Source organism: Oncorhynchus nerka, linkage group LG24 (genome assembly GCF_034236695.1).
Source record: "Oncorhynchus nerka isolate Pitt River linkage group LG24, Oner_Uvic_2.0, whole genome shotgun sequence".
Taxonomy (NCBI): Eukaryota; Metazoa; Chordata; class Actinopteri; order Salmoniformes; family Salmonidae; genus Oncorhynchus; species Oncorhynchus nerka.
Genome location: NC_088419.1, coordinates 47,610,112 through 47,623,420, shown reverse-complemented (window position 1 = coordinate 47,623,420; position 13,309 = coordinate 47,610,112).

Genomic DNA, 13,309 nt, shown 5'->3' with positions numbered 1-13,309 from the left:
TGTGTTACATTCCCCAGCTACCTCCATGACACAGCCCTCTGTGAGCCCGGGCCGCACCCCCAGCCCAGCTACCCCAGATGGGAGAGGAGAGGACACTGTCTGCAGTGAGGGAGATATGGGGAGGAACTGTGTTGGTCTTGACCCTGAGCAGCAGGAACGGTTGTGGCAGTTGCTGTTTGAATTCAGAGACAGCTTTGCGTTGAGTGAGGAAGAGGTGGGTCAGACTCTTCTGGTGCAGCATGAGATCGACACAGGTGATGCTCGACCCATCAAGATGCGTCCCCGCCGTATCCCGCTGGCACGCCAGGAGGCGGCAGACAAGGCTGTGTTGGAGATGCAGCGGGCAGACTTCATTGAGCCCTCAGACAGCCCCTGGGCGGCGCCAGTCGTCATGGTTCCGAAGAAGGGGGCAAGCTGAGGTTCTGTGCGGACTACAGGCGGCTGAATGAGGTAACCAGGAAGGACTCATACCCCATACCACGTATCGATGAGTCGCTGGACCTGGTTAGGGGTCCTCCTGGTTCTCCTCACTAGACCTCTGCAGTGGCTACTGGCAGGTGCCCCTCTCCCCAGAGGCCAGAGCCAAAACTGCGTTCTCCACTAACAGAGGACACTGGCAGTTCAAGGTCCTGTGCTTTGGCCTGTGCAACGCTCCAGCTACTTTTGAGCGTTTGATGGACAGGGTGCTGGATGGCATCCCCCGACAGCAGTGTCTGGTATACCTCGATGACATCCTGGCCCATGGCAGCTCCTTCCAGTCAGCCCTGGGGCGCTACGGCGTGTGCTGGAGAGGGTGGCTGCCGCAGGTCTGAAGCTCCACCCCGAGAAGTGCCACTTCATTGAGGAGAGAGGTGTCCTTCTTGGGCCACCGAGTGGGGAAGGAGGGGATCAGCACCATGGAGGACAAGGTAGGGGCTGTCAGAGACTGGCCCACCCCCACCGACCAGCGTCAGCTGAAGAGCTTCCTGGGCCTGGCCTCGTACTACAGGAGGTTTGTACGGGGCTTCTCAAGCGTTGCTGCTCCACTGAACCGCCTGCTGCCGAAGGACAAGGCTTTCACTTGGACAGTGGAGTGTGAGGAGGCGTTCAACACCCTCAAACGTGCACTGATCGAGGCCCCGTGCTCGCCCCCTGACCTCACCTTGCCCTTTATCCTGGACACAGACGCGAGCAATGTGGGCATGGGTGGGGTGCTGGCCCAGGTGGGGCCAGAGGGGGAGAGAGTGGTGGCGTACTTCAGCAAAACATTTGACAAACATGAGCGCCGCTACTGTGTCACCCGGCGGGAGCTCTTGGCTGTTGTGGCTTCCGTCAAACACTTCAAGTACTACCTGGGTGGTCTGCCCTTTACTGTAAGGACTGACCACTCTGCTCTCCAGTGGCTCATGTCTTTCAGAGAGCCAGAGGGGCAGGTGGCACGCTGGTTGGAGGAGCTTCAGCCGTATGACTTCACGGTGGTGCACAGGGCAGGGGCACGCCACTCCAACGCCGACGCCATGTCCCGTCGGCCCTGTACTGCAGACGGCTGCCGCCACTGTGAACGGAGAGAGGGACGGGAGAGAGAGCTGCGGGCAGAGGAGGGTGTCTGTGCCACAGTGTGTCGGGCGAGCGGGCCTGTCTGCTGTGAGCTGCAGACTGTCGACGTGGCTGAATGGCGGCAGCAGCAGGGACGGGACACAGACCTACAGCCAGTGCTACAGTGGGTAGAGGCGCAGGTGAGGCCACCATGGGAAGAGGTGACAGCGCTCTCACTCGCGACCAAAGGGTTGTGGTCGAAGTTTGAGAGACTGCGGCTGGCTGATGGCGTGCTACAGCGGGCATGGAAGGAGTCAGCTACGGGAGAGGAGAGGTGGCAGGTGGTGGTCCCAAAAGCATTGCGGGAGGCTGTGCTCCAGAGTACTCATGGGGGTGGGGACTGGACACTTTGGGGTCACAAAAACACTGCGCCGTCTCCGTCCGGGCTTCTACTGGGGGCAGCACAAGAGGGATGTGGAGGACTTTTGTCGCCGCTGTGACAACTGCACAGCGAGAAAGGGCCCCCAGGCCGCTCTCATGCTCAGCTCCAACAGTTCCCAGTGGGGGCTCCCATGGAGAGGGTGGGAGTGGATGTAGTTGGGCCGTTCCCCACCACAGACAGTGGAAACCGCTGGGTGCTCACGGCCATGGACTATTTCACAAAATGGCCCGAGGCCTATGCTCTGCCTGACCAGGAGGCAGAGACCATCGTCGACGCCCTGACAGCGGGGATGTTCAGCAGGTTTGGAGCTGCAGAGTCCATCCACAGCGACCAAGGCAGAAACTTTGAGTCCCGTGTGTTCGCCACCATGTGTGAGAGGCTGGGTATGCACAAGACCCGCACTACTCCTCTCCATCCTCAAAGTGATGGCCTTGTGGAGCGCTTCAACAAAACGCTTGGACAGCAGCTGGCCATCGTCTCTTCCAAACACCAGCGTGACTGGGACAAGCACCTGCCTATGGTCCTCATGGCATGCCGCTCCGCTGTCCAAGACTCCACCTCCTGCACGCCTGCCCTCCTCATGCTGGGGAGAGAGATCCGCACCCCTGCGGAGATGGCGTTTGGTCGGCCCCTGGATAGCCCTCATGTTCCTCCGGGGCCGGAGTATGCCCGGAGACTCCAGGACCGCCTGGAGACAGCCCACACCTTCGCCAGAGAGCAGCTGGTGAATGCAGGTGTGAGGCAGAAAAGGAACTATGACGTGCACACCCGGGAAGGCACTTTGTGGCTGGGGAGCTGGTCTGGGTCTACAGCCCCCTAAGGAAAAAAAGGCAGATGCCCCAAGTTGGACAGTCACTGGGTGGGACCCTGCAGTGTCCTGGAGAGGGTAGGGGAGGTTGTGTACCGGGTGCAGCTTCCTCCCAGGGGGAGAAAGGTGGCACTGCACCGGGACAGGTTAGCCCCATACAGAGGGGCCTCTTCTCCCCAAACCCCAGGAACCCCCACAATTCCCCTCTCTGGCAATGACATTCTCCAGGCACCCACCCTCAGGTGCCGCAGACAAGGCTCCAGACAGCCCACTCCCCCTGTCTCCCCCCCTGTGTCACCGCGTGGTTCCCCAGAACCACGGACTGTATTACCCGTTCCCGCTTCCTTGTCCCCCATATCCCTGCCTTCATCCCCTGGTTCCCAGAGGGGCACTCTGCGACCATCACGGCCACGCAGGCAAAGGAGACCTCCGGGTCGCTTCAGAGACTTTGTTTGTTCCCTCGGGGACGAGGGACTTTGTGGTGGGGGGGGCTGTGTAGCGACCCGCACAGACAGCTGTGTGTTATGTGCTAGGCTAGGAGGTGGTTGTGTTGTACTGACCAGTACCCGGTGTTCGCGGGGTCCGACATGTCAATCAACCTGCTATCTGCCAATCACGGGAATGCCTGGAATGTTCTGATGCCGGGCATCCTGGTGGTTGGCGGAGTGGCGTGGAGGGGGGTTGGGCATTGGAAGTTAAGACCAGGTTCAGCCTTTGTTCTCTCTCTCTTACGTCTGGGCTTCACAAGAGAAGGTCACGATTGGCTTGTGGGTTATCTGTCATCTATTTGGCGTGTGCTACGGCCCAAACAGTAGCCTGTGTAAAGTTGGTTCAATAAACCGTCAATTCGCAAACTCAAGCCTCTGTCTGGACAATTGTTCATTTATGATCTAGTCAGGTCATTACAATATTTATACTGTAATGACCTGACTAGATCATAAAGGAACAATTGTTCTGACAGAGATTTGAGTTTACGAATTGACGGTTTATTAAACCAACTTTACACAGGCAACTGTTTGGCCTTAGCCCACGCCAAATAAATTAAAGATAATCCACAAGCCAATCGTGACCTTCTCTTGTGAAACCCAGATGTAAGAGAGAGAACAAAGGCTAAACCTTGTCTTAACTTCCAATGCTCCATCCCCCTGCCCAACCCCCCTCTACGCCACTCCGCCAACCGCCAGGATGCCCGGCATCAGAACATTCCAGGCATTCCCGTGATTGGCAGATAGCAGGTTGATTGGCATGTCGGACCCTGCGAACACTGGGTACTAAGTACAACACAACCACCTACTAGCCTAACACATAACACAGCTGTCTGTGCGGGTCGCTACAATACATGAATGAATGAAACTTGCTAAATATTATATATATATATATATATATATATATATACAGTGGGGCAAAAAAGTATTTAGTCAGCCACCAATTGTGCAAGTTCTCCCACTTAAAAAGATGAGGCCTGTAATTTTCATCATAGGTACACTTCAACAATGACAGACAAAATGAGAGAGAAAAATTCCAGAAAATTACATTGTAGGATTTGTAATGAATTTATTTCCAAATTATGGTGGAAAATAAGTATTTGGTCAATAAAAGTTTATCTCAATACTTTGTTATATACCCTTTGTTGGCAATGACAGAGGTCAAACGTTTTCTGTAAGTGTTCACAAGGTTTTCACACACTGTTGCTGGTATTTTGGCCCATTCCTCCATGCAGATCTCCTCTAGAGCAGTGATGTTTTGGGGCTGTTGCTGGGCAACATGGACTTTCAACTACCTCCAAAGATTTTCTATGGGGTTCAGATCTGGAGACTGGCTAGGCCACTCCAGGACCTTGAAATGCTTCTTACGAAGCCACTCCTTCGTTGCCCGGGCGGTGTGTTTGGGATCATTGTCGTGCTGAAAGACCCAGCCACGTTTCATCTTCAATGCCCTTGCTGTACCAAATATTAAGTTCTGCTTGTCTGATGTATCAAATACTTATGTTGTGCAATAAAATGCAAATTAATTACTTAAAAATCACACAATGTGATTTTCTGGATTTTTGTTTTAGATTCTCTCTCACAGTTGAAGTGTACCTATGATAAAAAATGACAGACCTCTACATGCTGTAGGAAAAACTGCAAAATTGTCAGTGTATCAAATACTTGTTCTCCCCACTGTATATAATGGTATTATAGTATTTATAGTATTTTTATCATTACTTTATTAACGAATGCATAAAGATATTGATGAAGAAGCCACATTTGCCTCAGGATCCATCCCAGTAGGTATTCTGTGGAACCATTAGTTTTTTTGGTGCAGCCCTTTGTCCAGCTCTGTAACGATTCTCGTTGGTGGAAGGAGAGGAGGACCAAAATGCAGCGTGGTAAGTGTTCGTCATATTTTAATTGAAAAAAATGAACACTACACAAAATAACAACGAAGAGAAAACGAAACAGTTCTGCCAGGTGAACAGACACTAAACAGAAATTAAACACCCACAACCAAAATGGGGAAAACAGGCTACCTAAGTATGATTCTCAATCAGAGACCACGAACGACACCTGCCTCTGATTGAGAACCATACTAAGCCAAACACATAGAAATATAACAACATAGAAAAAGAACATAGACTACCCACCTCAACTCACGCCCTGATCAACCTAACACAAAGACATAAAAATGGAACTAAGGTCAGAACGTGACAGTACCCACCCCCAAAGGTGCGGACTCCGGCCGCAAAACCTGACCGATAGGGGAGGGTCTGGATGGGCGTCTGTCCGCGGTGGCGGCTCTGGCACTCCACCATAGTCTTTGCCCGCTTAAGTGGCGCCTTTGGAGCGGCGACCCTCGCCGCCGACCTCGGACTGGGGACCCTTGCAGCGGGCCCCAAATAGATGGGAGACTCCGGCAGCGCCGGACAGGCGGGAGACTCCGGAAGCGCCGTAGTGAAGGGCGACTCCGGAAGCGCCGTAGTGAAGGGCGACTCCGGCAGCTCCTGACTGGTGGGTGGCTCCGGCAGCTCCTGACTGACGGGCGGCTCTGGCAGCTCCTGACTGACGGGCGGCTCTGGCAGCTCCTGACTGAAGGGGGGCTCTGGCAGCTCCTGACTGTCGGGCGGCTCTGGCAGCTCAGGACAGACGGGTGGCTCTGGCAGCTCAGGACAGACGGACGGCTCTGGCAGCTCAGGACAGACGGGCGGCTCTGGCAGCTCAGGACAGACGGGTGGCTCTGGCAGCTTAGGACAGATTGGCGAAACTGGAGGGAGGAGACGGATAGACAGCCTGGTGCGTGGGATTCCCACAGGACCCACCAGGCTGGGGAGACCTACAGGTGGCCTGGTGCGTGGAGGAGGCACCGGATGGACCGGGCTGTGAGGGACCACTGGAGCTCTGGTGCGCAGCCTTGGCACCACTCCTCCAGGCTGGATGACCACTTTAGCCCGGATCATCCAGAGTGCAGGCACAGCTTGAACCGAGCTCAATGCCCACATTCGCCCGCACGGGCGGAGCGCAGGCATAGGACGCACTGCACCTTCCCAGCGCCCCGGAGACACAGCATGCAGAGCCGGCGCAGGATACCCTGGACCGAAACGGCGTACTGGAGACCAGACACGCTCAGCTGGCAGAACACGCCCTGGCTGGATGCCCACTCTCGCATGGCACTTGCGGGCTATGAGCGCGTACCGGCGACACCGTGCGCTCCCCCGCATAACACGGTGCCTGACCAGTACAACCGCTGCCTTCGGTAAGCACGAGGAGTGGGCTCAGGTCTCCAACCTGACTCTGCCAAACTCCCCGTGTGCTCCCCCCAAAAAATTTTTGGGGGCTGCTTCTCGTGCCTGTCACGCTGCTGTGCTACCTCCTCATATCGCCGCCGCTCAGCTTTCACTGCCTCCAGTTCTTCCTTGGGGAGGCGATATTCCCCAGCTTGTGCCCAGGGTGCGTGTTCAGGGGCAGAACGACAGATTTGTACCTTGTCAGCTCTGGGATTTGAACTTGCAACCTTCCGGTTACTAGTCCAACGCTCTAACCACTAGGCTACCCTGCCGCCCCATAGTAAATACTACACATGATCAAGGGATACTACAGTGTGGAGTATAGTATTATACAGTACACTACAGTTTGCTACAGTTCCCTACATAATTCTATAATGACATCATGGCACAACGCTTCCCCCTTATTTGACCTAGATAGTTTGTATGTATGTACTGACATGTAGGCTACGTGTGCTATTTTTAAATTGATGTAGTTTTGATCTTGGGCTGTTCTTGTCTATTAATGTTCTTTATTATATCATGTTTCATGTGGACCCCAGGAAGAGTAGCTGCTGCTTTCACAACAGCTAATGGGCATCCTAATAAAATACCAAATATAGTAAGTACTCTAATATTCTATAGAAAGCTGTTGTATTTTCTTAATGTGGGACGCAAAAACGGTCCCTGGTTAAATATAGTGCTCTACGTAGGTAACAAGGTGTCATTCGGCATGTACATATACAGTGGTTCTTCCTTTAAAATTGTGTTGTACTGCAGCACACCTTGCAGGCTGCCGCAGAATTCTATGGCACGCTATTTAAGTGTCAGCCATTGTTGCCATTAATGCTAGTTAGTGCTAGTTTGACCACCATAGGGCATCTTTGAGAAGCATTTGACTGTTTTTAATATTGGCTGTACTAAAGATTTTTAAACGTTTTTTTGTAAGAACATAGTATATGGGATTGATTTTAAGAAATGTAGCTTAATTAATTAGATTAATATTATGGTGTTTCTATTCCGTCAGGAAAAAATGGCGCTGTACAACGTGACCGGTCGGGAGTAGGCTACTAAGTGATTGCGTGAAGAGCTAACATCCTAACATCCAATCCTAGCATTTCCACACCCTAATTGTAGGCTAACCAATACCCAAATGGAGATTCACTGAAAATAAAAATCTCATTGATTTATCAGGACCCATGCTTATCTCAGAGCAGGTCAAAATGGTGCTGAAATAGTTGACCACACGCGGGTAGGCTTGTCACGTGTGCTCCCTCTCCAACCTCTAGGTCACCAGGCTGCTTGTTATGGCTCAAACCTGTCACCATCTTTACACGCACCTGCGTGTCGTCAGACTCACCTGGACTCCATCACTTCCCTGATTACCTTCCCTATATATGTCACTCCCTTTGGTTCCTTCCCCAGGCATCATTGTTTCTGTGTCTTGTCTGTGTGCTGTTAGTGTTTCTTGTTTTGTACTCACTCCCTGAACTTGATTCCCGACTCTCAGCGCACAACATTACAAGGCTATTGCTTCAAATCCTATTATAACAATTGGATGACTTTGGGTGTCCCAGTAAGCAAACATTTTTTGCCTTCATTAGACTACATTATTCCAATATTTCTGTCATTCTGTGATATTTATTCCCATAGTAATTTGTTATGGATACATCCAGATGCAGTTAGAAAACAATGCATTTGGTGGACTCGGTAAGAGTCTATTGTCCTGCTGATAGTCCATCGAGGTTGGATAGGATGATAGAATGATAGAATTGTTCAACAAGCGTTTTGTACTCATGAATTCATATTTCATGTATCTTGGTTTAACAAGTCCATATAATTCACCCTGTTACTGTCACGTCCTGACCTTAGTTCCTTTTTTATGTCTCTATTTTAACGAATCATCCAGCGATCATACACTGTTTACCAGGGGGCAGGGCTACCGACGTTAAGGCTAATCTGAAGATGGTGCTGGCTGAAGCTAAAACTGGCGGAGTGTAGAGAGTATAGAGATATTGTTATCCACGTCGGCACCAACGATGTTAGGATGAAACAGTCAGAGATCACCAAGCGCCACATAGCTTCAGCGTGTAAATCAACTAGAAAGATGTGTCGGCATCGAGTAATTGTCTCTGGCCCCCTCCCAGTTAGGGGGAGTGATGAGCTCTACAGCAGAGTCTCACAACTCAATCGCTGGTTGAAAACTGTTTTCTGCCCCTCCCAAAAGATAGAATTTGTAGATAATTGGCCCTCTTTCTGGGAGTCACCCACAAACAGGACCAAGCTGAGGAGTGACGGACTCCATCCTAGCTGGAGGGGTGCTCTCATCTTATCCACCAACATAGACAGGGCTCTAACTCCTCTAGCTCCACAATGAAATAGGGTACAGGCCAGGCAGCAGGCTGTTAGCCAGCTTGCCAGCATAGTGGGGTCTGCCACTAGCACAGTCAGTGTAGTCAGCTCAGCTATCCCCATTGAGACCGTGTCTGTGCCTCGACCTAGGTTGGGCAAAACTAAACATGGCGGTGTTCGCCTTAGCAATCTCACTAGGATAAAGACCTCCTCCATTCCTGTCATTATTGAAAGAGATCATGATACCTCACATCTCAAAATAGGGCTACTTAATGTTAGATCCCTTACTTCAAAGGCAATTATAGTCAATGAACTAATTACTGATCATAATCTTGATGTGATTGGCCTGACTGAAACATGGCTTAAGCCTGATGAATTTACTGTGTTAAATGAGGCCTCACCTCCTGGCTACACTAGTGACCATATCCCCCGTGCATCCCGCAAAGGCGGAGGTGTTGCTAACATTTACGATAGCAAATTTCAATTTACAAAAAAAAAAGAAGTTTTCGTCTTTTGAGCTTCTAGTCATGAAATCTATGCAGCCTACTCAATCACTTTTTATAGCTCCTGTTTACAGGCCTCCTGGGCCATATACAGCGTTCCTCATTGAGTTCCCTGAATTCCTATCAGACCTTGTAGTCATAGCAGATAATATTCTGATCTTTGGTGACTTTAATGTTCACATGGAGAAGTCCACAGACCCACTCCAAAAGGCTTTCGGAGCCATCATCGACTCAGTGGGTTTTGTCCAACATGTCTCTGGACCCACTCACTGTCACAGTCATACTCTGGACCTAGTTTTGTCCCATGGAATAAATGTTGTGGATCTTAATGTTTTTCCTCGTAATCCTGGACTATCGGACCACCATTTTATTACGTTTGCAATTGCAACAAATAATCTGCTCAGACCCCAACCAAGGAACATCAAAAGTCGTGCTATAAATTCACAGACAACACAAAGATTCCTTGATGTCCTTCCAGATTCCCTCTGTCTACCCAAGGACGCCAGAGGACAAAAATCAGTTAACCACCTAACTGAGGAACTCAATTTAACCTTGCGCAATACCCTAGATGCAGTTGCACCCCTAAAAACTAAAAACATTTCTCATAAGAAACTAGCTCCCTGGTACACAGAAAATACCCGAGCTCTGAAGCAAGCTTCCAGAAAATTGGAACGGAAATGGCGCCACACCAAACTGGAAGTCTTCCGACTAGCTTGGAAAGACAGTACCATGCAGTACCGAAGAGCCCTTACTGCTGCTCGATCATCCTATTTTTCCAACTTAATTGAGGAAAATAAGAACAATCCGAAATTCCTTTTTGATACTGTCGCAAAGCTAACTAAAAAGCAGCATTCCCCAAGAGAGGATGGCTTTCACTTCAGCAGTGATAAATTCATGAACTTCTTTAAGGAAAAGATCATGATTATTAGAAAGCAAATTACGGACTCCTCTTTAAATCTGCGTATTCCTTCAAAGCTCAGTTGTCCTGAGTCTGCACAACTCTGCCAGGACCTAGGATCAAGAGAGACGCTCAAGTGTTTTAGTACTATATCTCTTGACACAATTATGAAAATAATCATGGCCTCTAAACCTTCACGCTGCATTCCAACTAAACTACTGAAAGAGCTGCTTCCTGTGCTTGGCCCTCCTATGTTGAACATAATAAACGGCTCTCTATCCACCGGATGTGTACCAAACTCACTAAAAGTGGCAGTAATAAAACCTCTCTTGAAAAAGCCAAACCTTGACCCAGAAAATATAAAAAACTATCGGCCTATATCGAATCTTCCATTCCTCTCAAAATTTTTAGAAAAGGCTGTTGCGCAGCAACTCACTGCCTTCCTGAAGACAAACAATGTATACGAAATGCTTCAGTCTGGTTTTAAACCCCATCATAGCACTGAGACTGCACTTGTGAAGGTGGTAAATGACCTTTTAATGGCATCAGACCGAGGCTCTGCATCTGTCCTCGTGCTCCTAGACCTTAGTGCTGCTTTTGATACCATTGATCACCACATTCTTTTGGAGAGATTGGAAACCCAAATTGGTCTACACGGACAAGTTCTGGCCTAGTTTAGATCTTATCTGTCGGAAAGATATCAGTTTGTCTCTGTGAATGGTTTGTCCTCTGACAAATCAACTGTAAATTTCGGTGTTCCTCAAGGTTCCGTTTTAGGACCACTATTGTTTTCACTACATATTTTACCTCTTGGGGATGTCATTCGAAAACATAATGTTAACTTTCACTGCTATGCGGATGACACACAGCTGTACATTTCAATGAAACATGGTGAAGCCCGAAATTGCCCTCGCTAGAAGCATGTGTTTCAGACATAAGGAAGTGGATGGCCGCAAACTTTCTACTTTTAAACTCAGACAAAACAGAGATGCTTGTTCTAGGTCCCAAGAAACAAAGAGATCTTCTGTTGAATCTGACAATTAATCTTAATGGTTGTACAGTCGTCTCAAATAAAACTGTGAAGGACCTCGGCGTTACTCTGGACCCCGATCTCTCTTTTGAAGAACATATCAAGACCATTTCAAGGACAGCTTTTTTCCATCTATGTAACATTGCAAAAATCAGAAACTTTCTGTCCAAAAATGATGCCGAAAAATTAACCCATGCTTTTGTCACATCTAGGTTAGACTACTGCAACGCTCTACTTTCCGGCTACCCGGATAAAGCACTAAATGAACTTCAGTTAGTGCTAAATATGGCTGCTAGAATCCTGACTAGAACCAAAATATTTGATCATATTACTCCAGTGCTAGCCTCCCTACACTGGCTTCCTGTCAAGGCAAGGGCTGATTTCAAGGTTTTACTGCTAACCTACAAAGCATTACATGGGCTTGCTCCTACCTATCTCTCTGATTTGGTCCTGCCGTACATACCTACACGTACGCTATGGTCACAAGACGCAGGCCTCCTAATTGTCCCTAGAATTTCTAAGCAAACAGCTGGAGGCAGGGCTTTCTCCTATAGAGCTCAATTTTTATGGAATGGTCTGCCTACCCATGTAAGAGACGCAAACTCGGTCTCAACCTTTAAGTCTTTACTGAAGACTCATCTCTTCAGTGGGTCATATGATTGAGTGTAGTCTGGCCCAGGAGTGGGAAGGTGAATGGAAAGGCTCTGGAGCAACGAACCGCCCTTGCTGTCTCTGCCTGGACGGTTCCCCTCTTTCCACTGGGATTCTCTGCCTCTAACCCTATTACAGGGGCTGAGTCACTGGCTTATTGGGGCTCTTTCATACCGTCCCTAGGAGGGGTGCGTCACATGAGTGGGTTGAGTCACTGATGTGATCTTCCTGTCTGGGTTGGCGCCCCCTCTTGGGTTGTGCCGTGGCGGAGATCTTTGTGGGCTATACTCGGCCTTGGTTCAGGATGGTAAGTTGGTGTTTGAAGATATCCCTCTAGTGGTGTGGGGGCTGTGCTTTGGCAAAGTGGGTGGGGTTATATCCCTCCTGTTTGGCCCTGTCTGGGGGTGTCCTCGGATGGGGCCACAGTGTCTCCTGACCCCTCCTGTCTCAGCCTCCAGTATTTATGCTGCAGTAGTTTATGTGTCGGGGGGCTAGGGTCAGTTTGTTATATCTGGAGTACTTCTCCTGTCCTATTCGGTGTCCTGTGTGAGTTTAAGTGTGCTCTCTCTAATTCTCTCTTTCTCTCTTTCTTTCTCTCTCTCGGAGGACCTGAGCCCTAGGACCATGCCTCAGGACTACCTGACATGATGACTCCTTGCTGTCCCCAGTTCACCTGGCCGTGCTGCTGCTCCAGTTTCAACTGTTTTGCCTTATTATTATTTGACCATGCTGGTCATTTATGAACATTTGAACATCTTGGCCATGTTCTGTTATAATCTCCACCCGGCACAGCCAGAAGAGGACTGGCCACCCCACATAGCCTGGTTCCTCTCTATGTTTCTTCCTAGGTTTTGGCCTTTCTTGGGAGTTTTTTCTAGCCACCGTGCTTCTACAGCATTGCTTGCTGGTTGGGGTTTTAGGCTGGGTGTCTGTACAGCACTTTGAGATATCAGCTGATGTACGAAGGGCTATATAAATACATTTGATTTGATTTTGATTTGATTTTTAGTTTGGTCAGGGTGTGAGTTGGGGTGGGCATCCTATGTTTTGTGTTCTATGTTTTCTATTTCTATGTGTTTGGCCTGGTATGGTTCCCAATCATAGGCAGCTGGCAATCGTTGTCTCTGATTGAGAACCATATTTAGGCAGCATGTTTTCCCACTATGGGTGTGGTTAGTTATTTTCTGTTTCTGTGTTTTTGTTGCACCTTGCAGAACTGTTTGTTTGTCGGTTTGTTGTTTTGTTCAGTATTCATTCTTTATTAAATTATTATGAATATGTACCACGCTGCAATTTGGTCCTCTTCTCCTTCTCCCGACGACAATCGTTACAGAACTACCCACCACCAAAGGACCAAGCATCGTGGTAAGG